The sequence below is a fragment of the Falco cherrug genome, chromosome Z (genome assembly GCF_023634085.1).
Source record: "Falco cherrug isolate bFalChe1 chromosome Z, bFalChe1.pri, whole genome shotgun sequence".
NCBI lineage: Eukaryota > Metazoa > Chordata > Aves > Falconiformes > Falconidae > Falco > Falco cherrug.
Window position 1 is genome coordinate 24,336,314 of NC_073720.1, and position 18,597 is coordinate 24,354,910.

An 18,597-nucleotide genomic window follows, 5' to 3' on the forward strand; every position below is an offset into this window, starting at 1 on the left:
CCTGTGGTAACAAGGGTCTGTTGGTACAGCATGAAGCTGTCCAATTTTATTGATGGTTCTCAGAGAGGTTGGGGGGCAGAGAGTTTTTTTTGTTTCAGTCAGCTAGGCACACATTTCCCATCAATTTTGTATCTGCTGTTTGGGTCATGTGAAGACATTCAACTTCTGCGGGGGTGGGGGCGGGGACTATGTACTATTTTAGTACTAATTAATATAAGCAGCAAATTTGCAAGGAAAGAGGGTAGGTGAGGATAATGTAAATAGCTGATCACAGCTACTAAGAGACTGAAGATGCCCATGCTTCTAACATAAATTTAGAGTGTGTTTCTCTTCGCTCTGAATAATTTGGTGTCTTTTGTGATGGTAATGGGGAATTGTGTGGTAAAAGTATTGGAAGGAGACCGGAAGGAAACGTGAAGTATGAGAAGTTGGAGTAGCTTCTAGTAACAAGGATAAAGGAAGTGGAAATACAAAAGAAAAAAAAAAGTACAACAGCATGCACTTGAGCTTGGTAAGTAGGGATGGTGATTGTCAACATAAGAAATTTTTTGCTCTACCTTTTTCTTTACTGATGCCACTGATACCAGACTTGGGGGGGGGGGGGGCGGGGGGAATAGTCTGTAAGACTTGAACACATAATAATGATAGCAGTTTCTGCTGCTGTCTACATGGAACGTAGGTACCAGGGGAGAATGTTCATTTGCTACCTTTGAGTGCTCTAGTTCTTCATGAGCCATATAGGACAGGTGCAGGCTGATGTTTCCGCTCTGCTTAAGTTGTGTGTGGTATGTTGGTTTAGTTTGTGACTTTTCCCGCTTTGGGATGTTTACAGAAATGTAAAGGAATTTAATGCTTGCAGGCAAGATAGGAAAAAAAGCCCTTCATACAGTGAGCTCATTTTAACTTCTGATTATCCTCATTCTCAGGCAGAAGTTTTTAGTTTCTAAAAGCAAAAAAATAAAAATAAAAATAAAGACTGTGGTGAACTTTCCAGAGGGCCTTGACTGAGGAGTGGGAGGATTGCATGAGTGTCAGGTGCCGTGCAGACACAAGTGTTACTGACCTTCTCAGCCTGGTGAGGGGATTGAAAGGATTAATTCCGAAACCTCAGAAAAGAGGTTGGCAAGTAAAAGGAGCCCAAGCTCATACTTTTTTTTTATGGGTTTAATTTTTTTGTTGTGACAGTCCTTTTTCTTTAGGAAAATCCCATTCAGTTTACAGTGTTTAAAACTGTGAGCTGGCAGGATGGTAATTGAGGATTATTAACTACACCTTTTGGTAATGTAGTCTGTTCTTTTGGAAAGCTTGTGAGGGTGCCACGTTAAACAGTGCATTTTATATGTGGTCAAGTTGTCAGCTGATTACATATGTGTTTCTAGGAGCAGCAGCTAGAAGTATGGCTGTCATGGATTAAACCTTACCCTATGGCACTAAATTGAAGCCGAGGGGGAAGTTAGTGTCACCAATAGCTTGGAGCTCTTAGCCACTTTCTGGTATTCAGTATTAGGTTTTTATATCTGGAAATTGCGAAAAAATGTTGTTAGTTATATTTTCATTAAATGTAACCAGAATATATAATATGAATGAATAACAATTACAAGCCAAAGGAAGAATGATCAGATTTTTTTTATAATTTTGTCAAAATAAAAATTACTTAATTTTACCTGAAACTATATTTAAGTTGTTTAAATTTATTTAGCAAATTGTTGAATACAGAAATCAAAACCTAGTCAGTGTTTTCCTGTTCTTCCCCTTTCTCTGCCTGTATATTTTCCCCCTTGCCTGCCCCCCCCTCCCCTCATTCCTGCTTCACTGAATGGGATAAAGACAGAAAGCTTGAAATAGCTACTTTCTAATAACTGTATTGGTCTCTGTCATGAAACCCTTGGTGAAATGGATGAATCTTACAAAAGAATGAGCAGGAAAGTTTCTAGCAATTTGTTATTGTTGCTCTGAAAGTGAGCCTGTTTAAAGAGCTTTTAAATGTTTTCTAGCTTTGTATGATGCTGTGTGCCCACATGAGCTTATGCACCCATCAGAAAAATACAGGGGACAGTGGGAATTCAGTTTGCTGTTCAGCTTTTGCATTATGGAAGGAAGTAGTATCATTTGTAAACTTAGCAATATTCCTGCGTTTCAGTGGGGAGCGAAGTGGTGTGGTCAGTCTTTATTTGTTCTGCCGCGTGGTGCAGGATAGCTGGGCTGGGGCACTTGGGGCAGCTGCTTATGGGAAAATTGCCTCTGGAGACTTGCACAGCTGAACTGATGGCTGAAACCTGTTACCAGTCCTGTCCTTGCCCCTGTCGCCACGACTGTGTTCCTACCCTGATTATTCACGGTGAGAGAGAACAGGACTGTCCCAGGAGGGGAGTGGGGAGGAAGCAAGGGGGCAGTTTTCAGCGTCACGAGGGGCAGCAGCAGTGGTGCTTGGGCTGGCACTCCACCAACACGAGGGCATCTCCTTTGACAGCGCTGTGCTGGAGCTCTGAAAGCTACTGGCTCAGACCTGGGTAACAGCTAAGGTGACAGCTGTTGTACGTACTGGTTAGTGTAAGCGTATAATTTAGATACGTCAGACAGTCAGTACTGCAGAAAAGGAAGTATTAGTATTCCCTCCGTGATGGGGAGTGGCTTGTGCAGAAGTGTGACATAGTCCTCTCAAGGTAGAGCAAAATTCCTGTAGAGGAGTTAGCAACTAAATTTGGACCTTTCTGGTCTCATGGTACTTTCTTTACTTTTGTGTGATCTACTGTAGAACTGCTAGTGCTTGAATTCATAAGGTTTTATAAAAGGCATAGGAGGAGCATATGTCAGAGGACGCCTCCTTTCCCTGTGTCTCAGTGCCACAGCTGACATACCCAGGGATGCTCAAGCAAACATTTTTCTTTAAAATTTATTCCCACCTTTGCTTTCTGAGGTCGGTACAAAGTACATTGCTGTTAAGGTTGTCCTGAAAGATGAAGTTGTTTATTTGTTACCCTGGAACAGGAAGGTCATGAGAAGGGCTGATGTGGATGAGGTAAGGAATCACTTGACTCCGTTTCTTTCCCAAATTATTCATTTTTGTTTAAAACAGGGGAAACCTGCTGTTTCATCTCAGAATTATCTGATTAGCATTCATGAACGCCTACCATAAAGCGTCAGTTCCTCAAGGTGAAATAAATTAATCTTTGTCTTTCTCCTCCAAAGGTAGTTTGTCTCCTCCAAAGTTACGTCTCTGCTGTTTGAATTCCTTCTGGGAGCACTTATTTAACCATACAAAACACATTTTCCTCAGCTGTTTCCCATACTTGGCCATATTAAGACTTGTGACAGGTCAAAGGGAGAGCTGTTTGCCCTGGGACTTCAGAAAATGGAGAATGACACACAGTTTTTTGCATGAATTAAGATTTTTGAGGTATAGAACTGAATTATCAGGAGCTACTAAGGAAAAGCAGCCCCTTACTCAGCAGGTCTGATATGCGGTATACTTAAACATGCTACACCAGCTTCAGCTTTTGAATTACTTCAAAGGCTTTTAAGTTTAGTGAGCCCTGTAGCATCACAGCAAGGGAGAACATACTGTTTCTGTTTTTGCCCGTGAATCATCACTATTTTATTGAGGAACAGTCAGTTACATCTGTAAAAGCCTATTAGTGTCTTAATAGGGTTGCACAGGTGTAAATGAGGGTCCAGACGGGCACTGCAGGAGCTGCACAGCCATCCTCAGAGTGGGTTCCCTGCAGGATCTTTACTGTTGGTTTGCCACCCAAGAGGGATATGGGGATACAAATTTCTGATCCCATGTGTTTTTTGGGGGCTGGCAATAAAGAAAGTGCAGCTTTATGTGCTGCACACTGGCATGGAGTCAGGGCGGCTAAGCCTGCGTTGTTACAGTGGTGTTTTGTACAGCTTCTGGAGTAGGTGTAAAACTTAATTTGCTGATATGTAAAGATTTGGTTTTAAGTGCATTTTAAAAGCTTGTGTAGTCTTAGAAAAAGTTATGCGGAGTGAGGCAATTTGATTTGTGGCTTGTGCTGCTTGATGTTACTCAGAAGAAAGATCTCTATATATGTATTTTTAGATCAATTAAAGCAAGAACAACAGCCCCTTCTCCCTACCGCATATTCCAGCTTAGAGGCACAGATAACAGAATTTTAGTTCTGAATAGTTCTTTGCTGTAGTGCAAAAAGAAACATAGTTCTTTGCTGTAGTGCTGTGTTTTTCTTTTTTGTTTTTCTTTGTGTAAGGTGCCATCTTAGGAAATCGAAGTTCTTCTGACAGCTGTTTTTGTGGTAGTCTGAAAAGTACAGACAGAGAGCTCATCTGAATCATTTTAAATGCCAATTTGTTGATATCCTGTCCCTGAACTCTCATAAAAATCCTCCCAAAGTAGTTGTGTGCTAGTTTTATTAATCTTTTGGCCTTTTGAGTTGTGTTTTGGATGTACTGTTGAATTTTTTTTTTTAAGTTAGTAGGTTAGGCTTTCTAAGTGTTCTGGGGAGGTAATATGAAATTAAGTTTGTGAATTCCAGTAATTGTGGCGTGGTGCTGTAGCGTGGGAACACTGGGTCTGGAGACAGTAAGGACTTTCTATTTTTTATTCAAAATACTGTTTGAAAGACTGTTTTACATCCTTGAAGGCTGCATAGTCATAGGAATGACCTGAATGGAGATTTCTTGAACTGCGTTACTACTTTCTAAAGCAGAGAATGAAAGTCTTCCAGAAGTATTTTCCACTGAGATACACCCTCATACGGACATTTTTACCATAATTTGATGTGCTGCTCCCATTACTTAGTTTTGAAGCCTAAAATGATGAAGTGTTCACTGATAAATCTGTGAACATTTTTGCCATACAGCTCTTAAAGACAAATGACCTTTTGTAACCAAAACCTGGCATTACTTTTGGGGCAGATTTTTATTTACCTTCGAGGCAAATTTTGGTTTCTTTTAACTGCTATACATGATAGCATAATAAAGAGCTGGTCCAAGCTTTTCATCACATTCCTTATGTCTTGTTTGAAAGATGAAAGAGTGAAATAAAAGCAGGAAATGAAGGGTAGAGCTCTGTAAATTTTTTTTTTTTGTGTTCTCAGTTTAAAAAAAACCCCACAAATCCAAAACAAGTGAAAGTTTGTAATATTTGCAAAAAATATGCCATACATAAATCAGAAGTTGGAGGAAGGGAGAGAAGACATCATGGGGCTCTGTTTGGGGCCACATAGAGACTAGGTGAGTTGAGTACTCCATGTGTGGTGTTCAGAAATCACTCCAAGCCAAGGAGGTGGTTAAAATTTGCTGATCCACATGGTATATGTGAAAATAACTCTAGACAGATCTTGAAATAAACTTGAAAATGGACAGTCTGGTCTCTTCCTGTGTTGTCATACCAGTTTCACTTGCATGCAAACTACCTGCTAACAGCAATCACTAGTCACTGCGGTGACTGTACCTGTTGACCTAGAGGCTTCGCTGGTCAGACAGTGACGTGTCTGTTAGTAATGACTGTAGATCTCCAGAGGCTCAGTTGTCTCAACCTACATGTAAAAGTCAGACTTCAGTAGTATGGCTTCAGAATGGCTTCATGTGGTTTCATTGAAAAGCATTTAAAACATCTTGAACTCAAGGTCCGTTTGTTGTCAAAAATGTGACTACTGTCTATAGTCTGTTGCCAATCAATTCTTGCAGATACGGAGAAACTGCTAGGTTACCTTCCAGTTGTCCTTTTCTTTGAAAGTTTGGTCTGGTAGGAACGTCAGCAGCTCACTTCTTTCTTCCAGGAGAGGTATTTGCTGAGCTAATTCCACTCCTGTTATCCCAAGTTCAGAAATTCTGCAGTCTTTGTGCAGTACAGTGACAAATTTCAGCTGGTCCTTGGATGAGTTGCCAGAGAAACAATCCTGCAGATAAATTCTTGAGATGGAAACTCTCAACCTTGCTGCTCTGTGCCAACGCTGCAGCATTATGTTGCATCTGCATCATTTTATCACACCTTAATAAAAGTAGATGCAGAACAGAAATCAGTGCTGCATGCATCAACCTTCCCTACAACACCAATTCCAGCAGAAGAAATCCTTTGAGACTCTCAAAGCTTTTAGTGAGGAATGCAGAAGAAAGTATGTATCAGAAAGGCAGTGCTGTCCCTGCAGCGGCCTGTTTTTTTGAGGGCTTCATTATTTCTGCTGTACACAACACAACTTGGTTTCACTGCTGTGCAGGCTGAATTGCTTTTCAATGAAAGTTGGTGATCCCTTAGAAGAAAGTATCTTGCTTTGGCATCAGCGTATTCTTGAATGCTATTAAAGTGATAACTTCATAGCTGCAAGTTCTAAAAAACCTTGAAAAATAAATATTTTCAAAATGAAGTTGCGAGTAGGAATGAAGAAGCACGAGGCCCAGCTCCTCACAAGTACCATCTTCTCAGTCCTTTTATTTGTCAGATATCTTGTTGCTCCTTTTGCTTGCCACTAACCATTTCATGTAGGTTCCTGGAAGCAGTGCCTTGCAGCAACTTCACAAAACTGAAGAATGTCACCAAACTGCTATATTGGAGACTTAGCAGTCCTTTCCCTGGTGCCAGTTTTGGCTAGTTTGTCACGTTGATCCAGAAGTTGTGTTAGTGGTTAGAGCAGGGATGACCAGTGCTCCTGATCCGAAGAGCTATTCAGCAAAATAGTTTCTTGGCTTTAAAACAGGAAAACAGTTCCCCTGCAAGTTGGGAGGGGAGGACAGCTGGTGTATGACAGCATGATTTGGGCACAAACTCATCAGCTCTCCCAGTGACTCCATCTGCTGTAAGATAAGATGCAGCCGGCCTGTTGTAAATGTGCAGCATGGTCCCAGAGCCAATGTAGTGAATGTAGTCCTGAGCAGCTCTGAGGAGGCGATTCTACTTAGTGCTGGGTGCACCAGCATTCTTAGAAGGTCTGGGAAAACTATTCCTGGGCTAGAGCATAGTGCTGGGAAGCAGGAGATGTTGAAGTGCCTGATGCTGGAGTGACACCAACTCGAATGTGTCCTTGTCTCCCTCTCCTAGTAACCCTACTTTCAAACTGGTGTGTTTGTCAAATGTGGTAACCATTCTCTGTGTGCATGACAAAAAAGTCAGTATTCATGTGATCCTGCGTTGTCTTGGGTGCATGTTGTGCTGTATGGCTTTGACGAACAGTATGACTTTCAGAGCTTGTGCTGGAGCAGTCAGGTGCTCAAATCCATGGGGCACTCTGCAGCAGACTGGTAGTTAGCTTTGCAGACCGTGGGAGGAAATGACCCAAACTGCAAAATTCTTTCCCAGCAGTAAGAAAGCCACTGTCGTAGAGCAAAAGCATGTCTCGTCCTCTCCTTAAGCCAGAAGTGATGGAGGCTGCTTTTTCTGCTTTTCAGAAACTGCTGCTAGGAGAGTCAGCAAGGTCCTCTTTGGTCTAGAAAGGAGGTGGTTTGCAGTTAGTGGCTCGAGCACCGTAACACTGCAGCAGAGCAAAGTCAATGGGAGTTTTAGAGCCTCAGGGCTAAGTTAGTGTGTCTTACAGACAAAACATGGACCTTGAAGGATATGAGAGGGGGATTTCTCCAAAAGGGCTTCTTGGATGGGAGATGACATGATGCTGCTTGGCTAGGAACACAGATATGCAATTTGATAGAGAGGTAAACAGTGACCAGAAATGGGCCTAAAATTTTCACACAACAAAAGGACTGTAGAAGACATGTCTGTGGGACCCCAAAGTACAGCCACAGCAGTCTGGAAGGAGCTTGTCATGTTTTAGAGGTTGTAGTCTGATGTTATTTCTGTTGACAAATACACTGGGAAGGCTGCTAATGCTCTGTGACCTCCCAGGCTGATAAAACCTGGGAATACCTCTAAAAATTGCTGTAGTACCTGAGTGGAGGGGATCATGACAAGTGCTGGTGTAGGTACGTATGAACTGAAGCCAGTCTCTTTCATTATAAGTGGTCTGTTAAGTTTCTCCTTCACCTCCATACTGCAGTTTCTGTGCCATGAGAAGATTCAGGCTGTCCACATGCTGTCTGCCACTGGACTGGTGAAATCTTCTCCTCTTGTGCCTGTGCCAAAGTGTGCAAGTGTGGGTGTTGACAAAGAGCAGGATAGAAAATAGGCTATACCATTGGTGGGTTTGTTGGGGTAATCCTTTGTCGATATTAAGTGTGGTTTCTTGTAAATTTTGCAGAATTGACGTGTTACATCATTTTTGAAAGAACCAATCCCTCTAAAAAAAATTGAAAATACCAACATAAAGGAGTATGCTTGATTTGAGAGAAAGAAACATAATTTTACACACATCGTTCGGCTCATTAAAATTCATGGTAAGCCTTGTCCAGGCATGACTGGAGATGGTCAAAGGAGAGGCTGATTGAATTGAATCACCTTCAATGATTCAAAAACTTGAAGAAGAGGTGAAGGGGTTTTGAGATTGGTGGGTTTGATTGTTGGGGTTTTTTGTTGTTGCTGCAGGTTTTTCTTGTTTGTTTGTTGGTTTGGGTTTTTTTATTGCTGGCATATGAAGAATGTATATTTGTAGTTGTGTGGGGTTTAAGTTCCTTTTGTACCAGGATATTGGTATTTCCATAAACTGACATCCTCTGCACTTACAGGAATGGAGTAATCAGGTCATCTGATATTATTAGGACAGTTGTGTGAAATTAGGACTCTCAGTGGTTTGAACTGCTGTTTGAAAGCTGAGCGGTTAGTTCCCTCATTTCCACTATGACTGATAGTTTTCCAGGATGCTGGAGGTAAGAACAGCTAGTACAGGTTGTGCTGATCCTGCACTCCTTGTTTTATGTGGTTTTCACAGAGTTTTGATGACAATCGAGGTGCCAGCTGTAGCTTCTGTTTTACAGAATGCTGATGTGCACTCTCAGCTCTAAAAAGCTAAAAGGGAATGTGTTGGCCTGTCATTGGGGTTGCAAGGTGGAAGTCTGTGACTTGTCGTACCATACTCTGTGATTCTTGTCATTCTGTCTGGTGTGTGTGAGAGAGATTTAAGACTGTTTCTTAACTCATCTGAGTCCCTCTCAACTTCTGTTTGTGTGGTCTTTGCCTGGGGTGGGGAGGTGGGGATTGTAGAAGTCATTCAGTACCTCTGAATCTGTGGAGTGGTCAGCCTCAAGATCTCCCTGCTGTTGTCTTCTCCTTTTCTTTCCTACTTTTTTAGTATCTGAGGAAATGTTTCTGGAGTTATCTTCACTGTACTCCCAAGAAGTAGTAGGGCATTATTATCTTTGCTCTACTGGTGGAGAACTGAAGCACAAACAGATTAAGTGATTAGATAACACTAGGTCTTAGACCCTGAAGCACCTCAGCCATGATATAAGTTTTGGTATTTTGTGCTTTATTTTGAGGGTTTTCTCTCATGTTTTGACAAGCATGACTAACTGAAATAGTCTTTACCACTCTTGTAGTTCTAGATGCTTGGTTTCCATTTTGTTTCCGTAAAATTACCTTCTTTCTGTGCAGTTAGTTTTACTGCTTCTATTGATGGTCTGTTTGGCAACTGTGTCATCTGTGTGTACAGTTCGGATTATTCAGCTGCAGGACCATCTGAGGGACAGGGTAGTTAACTGTTCAGAAAACCCACAGACATAAGAGTATGAGCCAAGTCTAATTAGGATTATTCAGAAATTCAGATTTTAACTATGGGGTGTGAGCTGAAACAGAATTATTATTATTTTTTGTTTAGCCTTTTGAACAGGACAGCATTAAGGGTGAGTGGAAAGCAATTGAAGGATGTTATCAGCTTGCACGACTGTGTGCTTAGCTCATTGTTTGAAATCTCAATGGTAACCTTAATGAGCAGTCCACATAACTTTCTTTTAAGCATAATATTTCCCCTTTTAACTTTCTATGTCCCTGAGTTCCAATTTGCCGGCTTGCACTGCATGGGGTGTTCCGTCTCACACCGTTTTGCTGACAAAAGATCCATCACACAGATAAGGTGAAGTATGAAGCCAGATGAGTACAGGGAAGAGCTCAGGAAATGCAGCTACTTGGGTGTATGTATACTGCAAAGCTCTGAGTTCTTAGCACTTGATTTTTATTCACTGAGATTTAAATCAGGATTTGAAAATAAATCGTGTGTATAAAATAGCTGAAATAAACACAGTACTTGTCAGTGTTGGGGAGGAGCATTTAATTTCCTTGCTGTGACAGAAACTTGTAACGGATCTGTAGCCATCAGTCTTGTGCTGATCAGGTCATTAATTTAGGACACTCAGTGTGTAAATATTACAGCTGATGAAGTTTTCTGTCTCACTGAAGACAGCATTTATACTGAGTAACTGCTTTCAAGTTCAGTATCACCAGAATTGGTTTAGTCAGACATTGATTGACAGGCAAGTGCTTCCCTGTGCTGACCTCCATTTAACCTCCTCCCCACCACAAAAGGCATCTCAAAAATGAGAAAAGTTACAACTCAGGATGACAGCTTTCCCAAACCTGTCAGGGTTGAATGCTGTTGAACAGGAATTGAGCTTGAATTTCTTCCTCGAGTTCGTGTGAGTTTTGCATAGAGAATCCCTTAGATCTGTTACCTCGGTTGGTGAGTACTGCAGTGGGTGGCTGCGGCAGAGCTGGACATGAGAACATGACTCTGCGTAAGAAGCAGTATTGCTCTTGTAGGAGTATGTTGTTTGGGATTCTCCAAACCAGAAAGCTGTGGTGGAATGACAAAATGTTCCACTTAACTGCCTTTCCGCCTGCAGGTAGGAGGTTTTAGGTTTTCTTTTCCATGTGTTAACAAGTCATTAAAACAAAACAAAATCACACAAAACTTATAAATGCTGAACAGTCTTTTTTACAGATGTATTTCAAACTCTATTTTAAACAACATATTTCCTCCTAGTAAAAAAGTCCGATATGAATATTTTAATCTTAAAAAGGTGCAGAAAGATTGTGCTGTATGATGTAATGTTTATACAGTCTACCAGAATTATCTGGTTTTAAACTTTAAAGAGCACAATTCTAAGTTTACAGTTCAAAAAACTTCTGTTTCTCTACAGAAAAAAAAGTAGTTTTTCTACATTTCAAATTTTTTTTCTCAAAAAATACAGCTTAGTTGACTACAACTGTGAAGCAGCATGTATAAAAGCAGCAAAGTACATACTGTTTTAGGAGGATGATTGTATCCACATTTTCTTAAGAAGTTATTTAAGAATTTCACCTTGACCCTGAAACGATAATGTCATTTGCCATATAGGCCGTGGCTGTTGATTTTAAAAGATGAATGGTAAAATATGGCTGGATGTGTGAGGTCAGAAGGAGGTGTAAGTTTGTAGAGTGGTCTGAGCCAGTGCAACGAAGTAAGTCTCTTAAATGTATGATCACTTCACATGAACGCTCAAACCCATGGAAAACTTCCATTACTGCTCTTTACATATCTGTTGGACAACACATCTACCTTCACATCTATACTGGTGGTTCCGCTGCCAAAAAAATTGTTAATTAGTGATTTGAAAAAATGGTGTGATCCTCTGAGGATGCTGCCGAGTTCTGGCAAATAGGCACTTGAAGAAAAAAAACAAAGCAGGGTAGGTTAATACTAGCTATGTAATACGGTACTTTTTACCCCTTCTAGCATTTGTGATAATGAAGTCAAGGTCCAAGCACCCCGGTGTCTGGAAAATGATGACATTTTGATCAGATGTTTTCTGTTTTTTCTTCCTTTCTGGACTGCTTACCACATAAAGTAACACCTCTGAACTGTAGTAATGCTTCCTTTACTTGCCAAGATAAATGTAATTTCAGGGATAAAAATGGGAAATAGCTGTTTTACACTTTCTCATTAGTCTGCCAGTTTGCTAAATTAGCTCAGAAGGAAGAGCTAATCTCTGGGACCAGAGCAAATACAAAGCATAATTGTCAGCACCGTTGGCTCACTCCGCTACATACAGCAAAATGTTGGGTTAAAAATAGTGTGGCCTGATGCAAATTTTGATGCCTGATGCAGATGGGCTACACAATATATTTAACTTCCAATTAATATTGTGCATCTATTTAGAGCCCTTCAGAAATGGGAAGAGATGCTGGGACCATTGTTTTTCCTAGATGTGTTTATATTAAATGAGCTATAATTAATTAGAGCAGTGGGAGGTTTATTTGAATTTTACACGTTACTTCAGAACTAGTTAGAGCAGTAGTGTTTACATGTATCTACAAACGGTTCTTAGTAAACTTAGAGATTTGGCAAATATGCATTGTACACCCACAAAAAACTTCTTTCTGGTGATTTCTTCAGCTTATTTTTACAATGTACATCCCACAGTGAAAATCATGTGAAGTCAGTAGGGGAAGGTAATACACATCAGCGTCAACCGCTAGAGGGAGCAAGATTTCAATCATTGTCGTTAATAGTCATTAAAAATCATTCTAATTAATACGTTTTAAGGACTGAACAGACAAATAAGATCTTCTAGTTTGACTTTCTATACAAAATATGCTGTAGACCCTTGTCTACTGTTTTATCTATCCTCTTAACTGCTGTTCGAAATGTGATTATTTTCTTAGATAGAAAGGCATATGGCATACAAGACAGAGCAATGGGGAATACACTGTGCTACAATGAGTAAGGTGACAGAATTTAAAACTGCTTTTTTCATCCGACTCCTTCAGTTTGAACCCATAACTCTTCTACGTGTCAGAGAGGGACAGGATGGAGTTCAGTATTCTTACAACCTGTCTTCTCCCAAAAATCTCTTCCTGCTGGGGATACGTACACTGAACAAGCGAGGTGCCCCTTTAGCTTTGGATAAATGGAATAAATTAAGCTTTTCAAGCTGCAGACTATAGTTCAGATTTTATTATAATTTTTTCCCCCTTGAACTCCTCCTGAATTTTCTGCAACCTTTGTGAAATGTGACAACTAACTTGACTTCTAGCCCCTCAGTGCTCAGTTGTATCATCTCCTTACTCCCGTGAGAGATTTTCCTGCTTGTAGGTCTGAGGGATATTTATTCTTTTAGCTATACCATCACATTAAGTGCTCCTATTTAGCTGTTCATCAGTGATAGTATCTAAATTCTTTACATTGTTTCTGCCTTCCAGAACCTTGCCATATATTATGGCTGTGCGGTTTTTTTGTGCCTTGCTATGACTTGATGGCCAGCAATACTAGAATGCATGTTGTTCAAACAAGGCTGCTTTATCCAATGATAAACTATCTCGTTCCTGTTGTTATTTATCTCCTTCATGTTGTTGGGTAGAAAGGTTATCATATTTTTCTTCCAGATCATTGATATCTATATTGAATTATATTAAACAAAGAACATAACCCTGTATGAGAAACATGTAATGTGCAGTTACTTTTTCAAACCTGTTGGTGAGTTTTTGTGTTTACTGTATTGTACATGAATTTTTGTATTGTGCTAGTTACTAAAACATTCTGAGGAGACAGGTTAAACATTTTGTAACACGTCTCAATGTATTGTTGGCTGAGATGTTTATTTACCAGACCTGAAACCTCATTTGAAATGATCTGTTTGGGCAGACTGTTTGATGTGTAAAACAGTGTTTAGTGACACTGTGTTGCCATACCTGAATTCAGTCCTGACAGCAGCTGGTATCCTGTTTGTCCTTTTAAAGTATTGCGGTGGCATGACAGCTTATTTTCACTGTTTTAAAAATTCCAGGTACCCCAAACACTTTGAAAATAGTAATAATTGAATAAGCAGCTTAGCCAGTTCCTTTGTTATTCATTGGATAGTAACCATCTGAGTAAAAAGGCTCCACTAAACCAAAAAACCTCCTTTCAACCCATCCACAAACTTAGTTCTAATCTGACATCCTTCCAAGGCATTGATGGAATGAGAAGCATTTCTTTTTTGTTAGAAGATGTGAATAGTCATCCTTTCCCATGAAATTAGAGAAGATGCTTTAAAGCAACCTTTTCTTCTTCATGGTTCACAAATTTACCCTCGTTATTCAGTATAAGGCCTATGATATTAGGATTTTACTAGTCTTAGCATCTTTTAGGGAACACTCTATTATGTGTACTGTTGCTGGTGAACTCCATTCAGTGTACATCTTGCTATAAAATTGATAGACTCGAGCAGTCTGTAATGCTTTCGAGCAGTGACTCCAGAACATCGTCATTAAGTTTTGAAAAATACCAATGTGTATTAGTGTAATTATTGTGTGAATAAGGTAGGTTAGATAACTTTTGCATTGGACTAGTATGTGCAAAATACTGATTTAGTGTTGGTATTGCATTTGGCTTCAAAGATGCACTTTGTTAACTTCCTAGGTATTTCACAGTGGTACTTAAAATCAGTAGTCAGTGTTATACAATTAATATGTTTCTGGGGCAGAATTTTTATTGCTGTTAATTACTGCAAGTAAATATTGACATTATGAAATATTTTTTTGCTTATGTATTGAATGAGACTCTTTAAAGGATGCCTTTACATTTGCTTTCGGAAGTGTAATTTTTTTCAAAGGAAGGGTTGGATTAATCACCTTTTCTGACTTGAGTGATGTTTTTATCTTCAAATGAATACAAAAGGGAAAACTTAATGATCCTTATCACTGGTTTTCTTATCTGCCACCATATTTAATCCTTTGTGATAAATAAAACTCATTATCCATGTTACATAGTAAAGCATCTCTTAAGTGATGAAGTGGCCTGAGCTGCTTGTTGTTCTGGGGGTAGCCGTATAGCTGAAAACTTAAGCAACAAATGCTGTTAAGGAACATTTGCAGGTTCTTAGCTGTTGTATTTTAGTTATTTTGTGCAACTACAGAATTCATTGGTTTTAGTTGAATCTAAAGGAGTGTTATTTACAGATCCTGAACATACCAGTAACATTTTGTGGCAGGCAAATAATATCTGATTATCAAGTATACATTTATCAGTATGCCATAGACCTGTTCCTAAGAATTTTGCATTTACGTATTTTGGACTACTGTATCATCTGCATTTTTTCAATGGTTTTTGTCAGGTTTGGCATGGCAGAGGTGAGTAAATTGTGCTTACAGTACAAGACACAATCTGGCTATTGAGCCTGTGTTTGTATAGGATAAGTAGCACTATCAGCACTGAGAGTGAAAGAGGCTCCCCTTTAAGTGATAGCTGCTGCCAGGGAAGTGGTCCAGCTGCCCCTACCTCTCCACCTGACCATACGCTGCTCGGCTTCCCTAGTTCTGGGTCTGGTCCTGGGCTGTCCCGCACTTAAGCTGGTTCAGCTCACTAAATTGGGAGAGAAGGTGGCCCCTTTGCAGCTGCGTAGTACCTACTTAGTTGGTTTGCAAAACCTCCCTCTCCCTTGAGACGTTTGCTTTGAAGTCAGGTATTTCTGTGTCATGGAAAGTCACAAACTGCAGGCACTGCTTTGGAAACTATGTTGTTTATTGACAGGCATTACAAAGTCTTCACCATCATTTACATGTTGTGCTCTTAAGGATAAGGCCTATGTTTCCCTTTACGAAGCACATTAATTCATATAAAGTTGTTTTGGGACTGTGCTGGACTTCTCACAACTCCTCCCTTCATTTCCATACCTTTGTCAAAGTCTCTGTAGAGCGTTAATATGTATATGTCCACCAAGTACTTCAGAAAAATAATTAATGAAAATTAAACAAAAAAAAATCAAGTCTGCTTACTTTTGAGCCCATGTTAGAAACAGCCTGATGAGATAGCAGGACTGTGTGTGCATCTAGTTGTGTGCAGAAGGCGAAGGCGAAGCTGTGTTGGGATCCACATGTCATGTAACTTGGGGAGCTATTGCTTGTGAGTAGTCTGTGCAGGGTTTTGAGATGGAATTCAAGGGGTTTTACCATGAGAAACCACAGTTTGAAGTGATGATGTTCAGCATTGCATGTAGAATGACACTCCCATTTGATGATGATACCATCTGATAAACGGACAGAAACTTTTACCTAGAATGTCTTCAGTCCTTTCTGCTTTTGTAAAAATCCAACTTGTCATATTGTGAAATGTATATTGCAATAGTTGGGGGCTGTGTAATGGTTTTTGGTATAATCATCTCTCTGGTTGTACACAGAAGGATTAAACTTCTTTTCCATCAGCATTTGTCTTACTTGCAAGCAGCAATCATCTTTTTTCAGGTAGGTCTTTGCCTATAGATGATAGGCTAGTTTTGCTTCATTTTTTGGAATTGGAGGCTTCACATCACTGTTGATAAAGTGGTAGAGATTTTCACAAAGAAATTGAATTGAATTACAGCCTGGCCTTGCAGGAGGGGCGGTTGCTAATTTTTGGCCTTGTCTGTGAAATTAGTTTTGACCTCCATGTTGCACGATCACCCCGCACGTGATGTGTTTGGCTGAGTTACAGAAACTGAACTGCTTTTGTTACTCAGAGGGGAAAGGTACTCCTTTAACTGCCTTATAGGAAAGGTGAGGAGAGGGAAGAGCTGGCAGGCAATAGGGACACTGAAACTTTTCCTGCGTGATAGGTAGAAGACTGTTGTTATTCTTTAGCCAGTGCTGTTCACAAAACCAGACAGGTAAAATTCCTCGATTTCATGATTATGTACAGTCCTTTCTCCAAACATGCTGATTACAGGCAAAAGCTTGTGTACCTAGAAGAGAAGATAGTGGAATACATGGAGGACGAGGTGTTTCTCAGTGCTTATGTAGAGATTTGGGAATTTCCTCCTTAGGATGTTTTAAGAAAGGAGGGTTGCTAGCCATGCTTGCCTTCACACAAATCCTTAAAACTTCACATTCAATATGGGCAAACATGCCTCAAAGTGAAAAGAAATGGACGAGAGGTTTTCTGTTACTGGCTGCAGTAGATGTGAATGCTACTTCCCCGTTGTAATGGAGGGGTATAAAAAGAGCAGGGATGCAGGCTGGTGGGGAAGCACCCTGCGGCTGAGCCCTGGTGAGTGGTACAGGTGGACACGGGCCTGAGAACAAGCCTCTGCAGCTACTTGAGCCTTACCCTGAACAAGAAAACCTGACACCTGAGGCCTAGATGGGGCTGTTTTCCCTCTTTGTGTGGGTCTGGTCTCTTCTAAAATTGAGATACCTTTAGAGAAGTTTGACATGATTCTCCTGTGTGGTGTGTCAGCACGTGGTGTCTTGCTGGAGGTTTGTACGAAGGGCTTTGGTGGTAATTGCTGTGTGAACACCTTACTGAATTATTGTCTAAACCCACCTCCTGCATAAGATAAAGTTTGTACTCGTGACTTGTAAAACTATCCCAAGAGATTGTTCCTCTGCACCCCAACACCAAACATGTTTTTGTTTGTTAGAGAGCACTAGTGCTGCCTTTTTGATATGTATTTCCGGAGAGCTTTCAAAACGAGGGCCGTCATTGCAGTGCTGTGTTGCATGCTGAGCTGGTAACCTGAAAGCTGTCTCTTCGCGAGTGGTGTGTGAGCCCTTCCAGCTCTGCTGTGCGGCATTCTGCACCATGAGTTTTCTTTCAACCAAGTGATAGACTAGTCTGTATTTTACATCAGGGTTTTCTGCATTTCCCATGTTTTTCCTCCTACTATTGCAGACAGCCTTGGGTGATTTAATCACAGCACTACGTGATTTCTCTCAGTGCAGTGCTGCCAGCTATCACAGTAGTTAGTGTGTATCTAAGAGCTCCTGCGATGTTGAGATGATGCAGGATTCTTGCTTTCACTAAAATATGCAAAACAGTTTCAGCATAAAACTTGCAGCCTTCTTTCCCCAACTGTAAATGCGACCAAGTCCCTTAAATGTGACTCTGGGAAACAAAAAGGCAGATGGAAATTTTAAGCATTTTAAAAAAAGCCAGACAACCTCATGATTTTTTGAAGCCGTGGTGTAACTGCTTTTCTGTACCTGAGCACCACTGCTTCTGACAGCTTGAGTTAGGCATTACCGAATGGCAATGCAGTACAGTAGTAATTTTAGAAACACTTTTGTGTGCTGCAGAGATGTGAGGGAGAACGCTGGTCTAGGCAGAGCTGCGGAGGGGGAGAGGAGGGCTTGAGGGTGGCGGTGGCCTTAGAGGTGGAAAGGCTGAGGGCTGCAGTCAGCGCACATGAGGCTGAAAGGAGACGTAAGGTGAGGGTGGAACGATGGCGGGTGGGGGTGTCAAGAAAGCAAACCAGCTGAGCTGGTTGGCAGCTGGCAATGGAGAAGAGAAGCAAAGGAGGAAAGTTGGGAGGAGGAAATGTGTCGGTACCTGCGGGGGTTTAGGTCACGGTTTTGAGTGGAAGAGGCACCCGGAGCCCTTCCCTACCATCCTTGAGCCCGCCCGTGTTCCATGGTGGCTTTCTCCAGAGGGGCCTGGTGACGGAGGCAGGTGTCCCAGCTTCCTGCGGCAGCCGCCTGGTGCCTGCAGCGGCAGGTAGCCGACGTGAGCAGCAGTAACGAGGTACCTGCACCGCCCGTTCTCCCGGGACAGCGCGAAGTCAGGGCAGTGCCATGCGGACGCTGCGCACCGAAGCAGACCGCCATGGTCCCTCCCGGCCGTCCCGGCACGGCGGCCGCGCGGCGGGTTTGCAGTTCTGCCTCCCTCCGGGCGCGGCACTGCCCCGCTCGCCGCCGGCCTGCAGCGGGCCGGGCGCAGCGGCTGGGCGGGCTGGGCCTGCGGGCCCGCACCTGGCGCCGCCGGTGGGGGGAGGCCGCGGCTCCCGGGGCGCCCGCTTCGCGCGCCGCCG

General features: G+C 41.6%; 1 protein-coding gene across 4 annotated transcripts in view; it reads left to right on the top strand.

Moving 5' to 3' along the window:
- Positions 1 to 18,597, top strand: part of MAST4 (microtubule associated serine/threonine kinase family member 4) — a 274,356-nt gene that overhangs the window by 150,600 nt on the left and 105,159 nt on the right. The gene's annotated exons all lie outside the window — the stretch shown is intronic.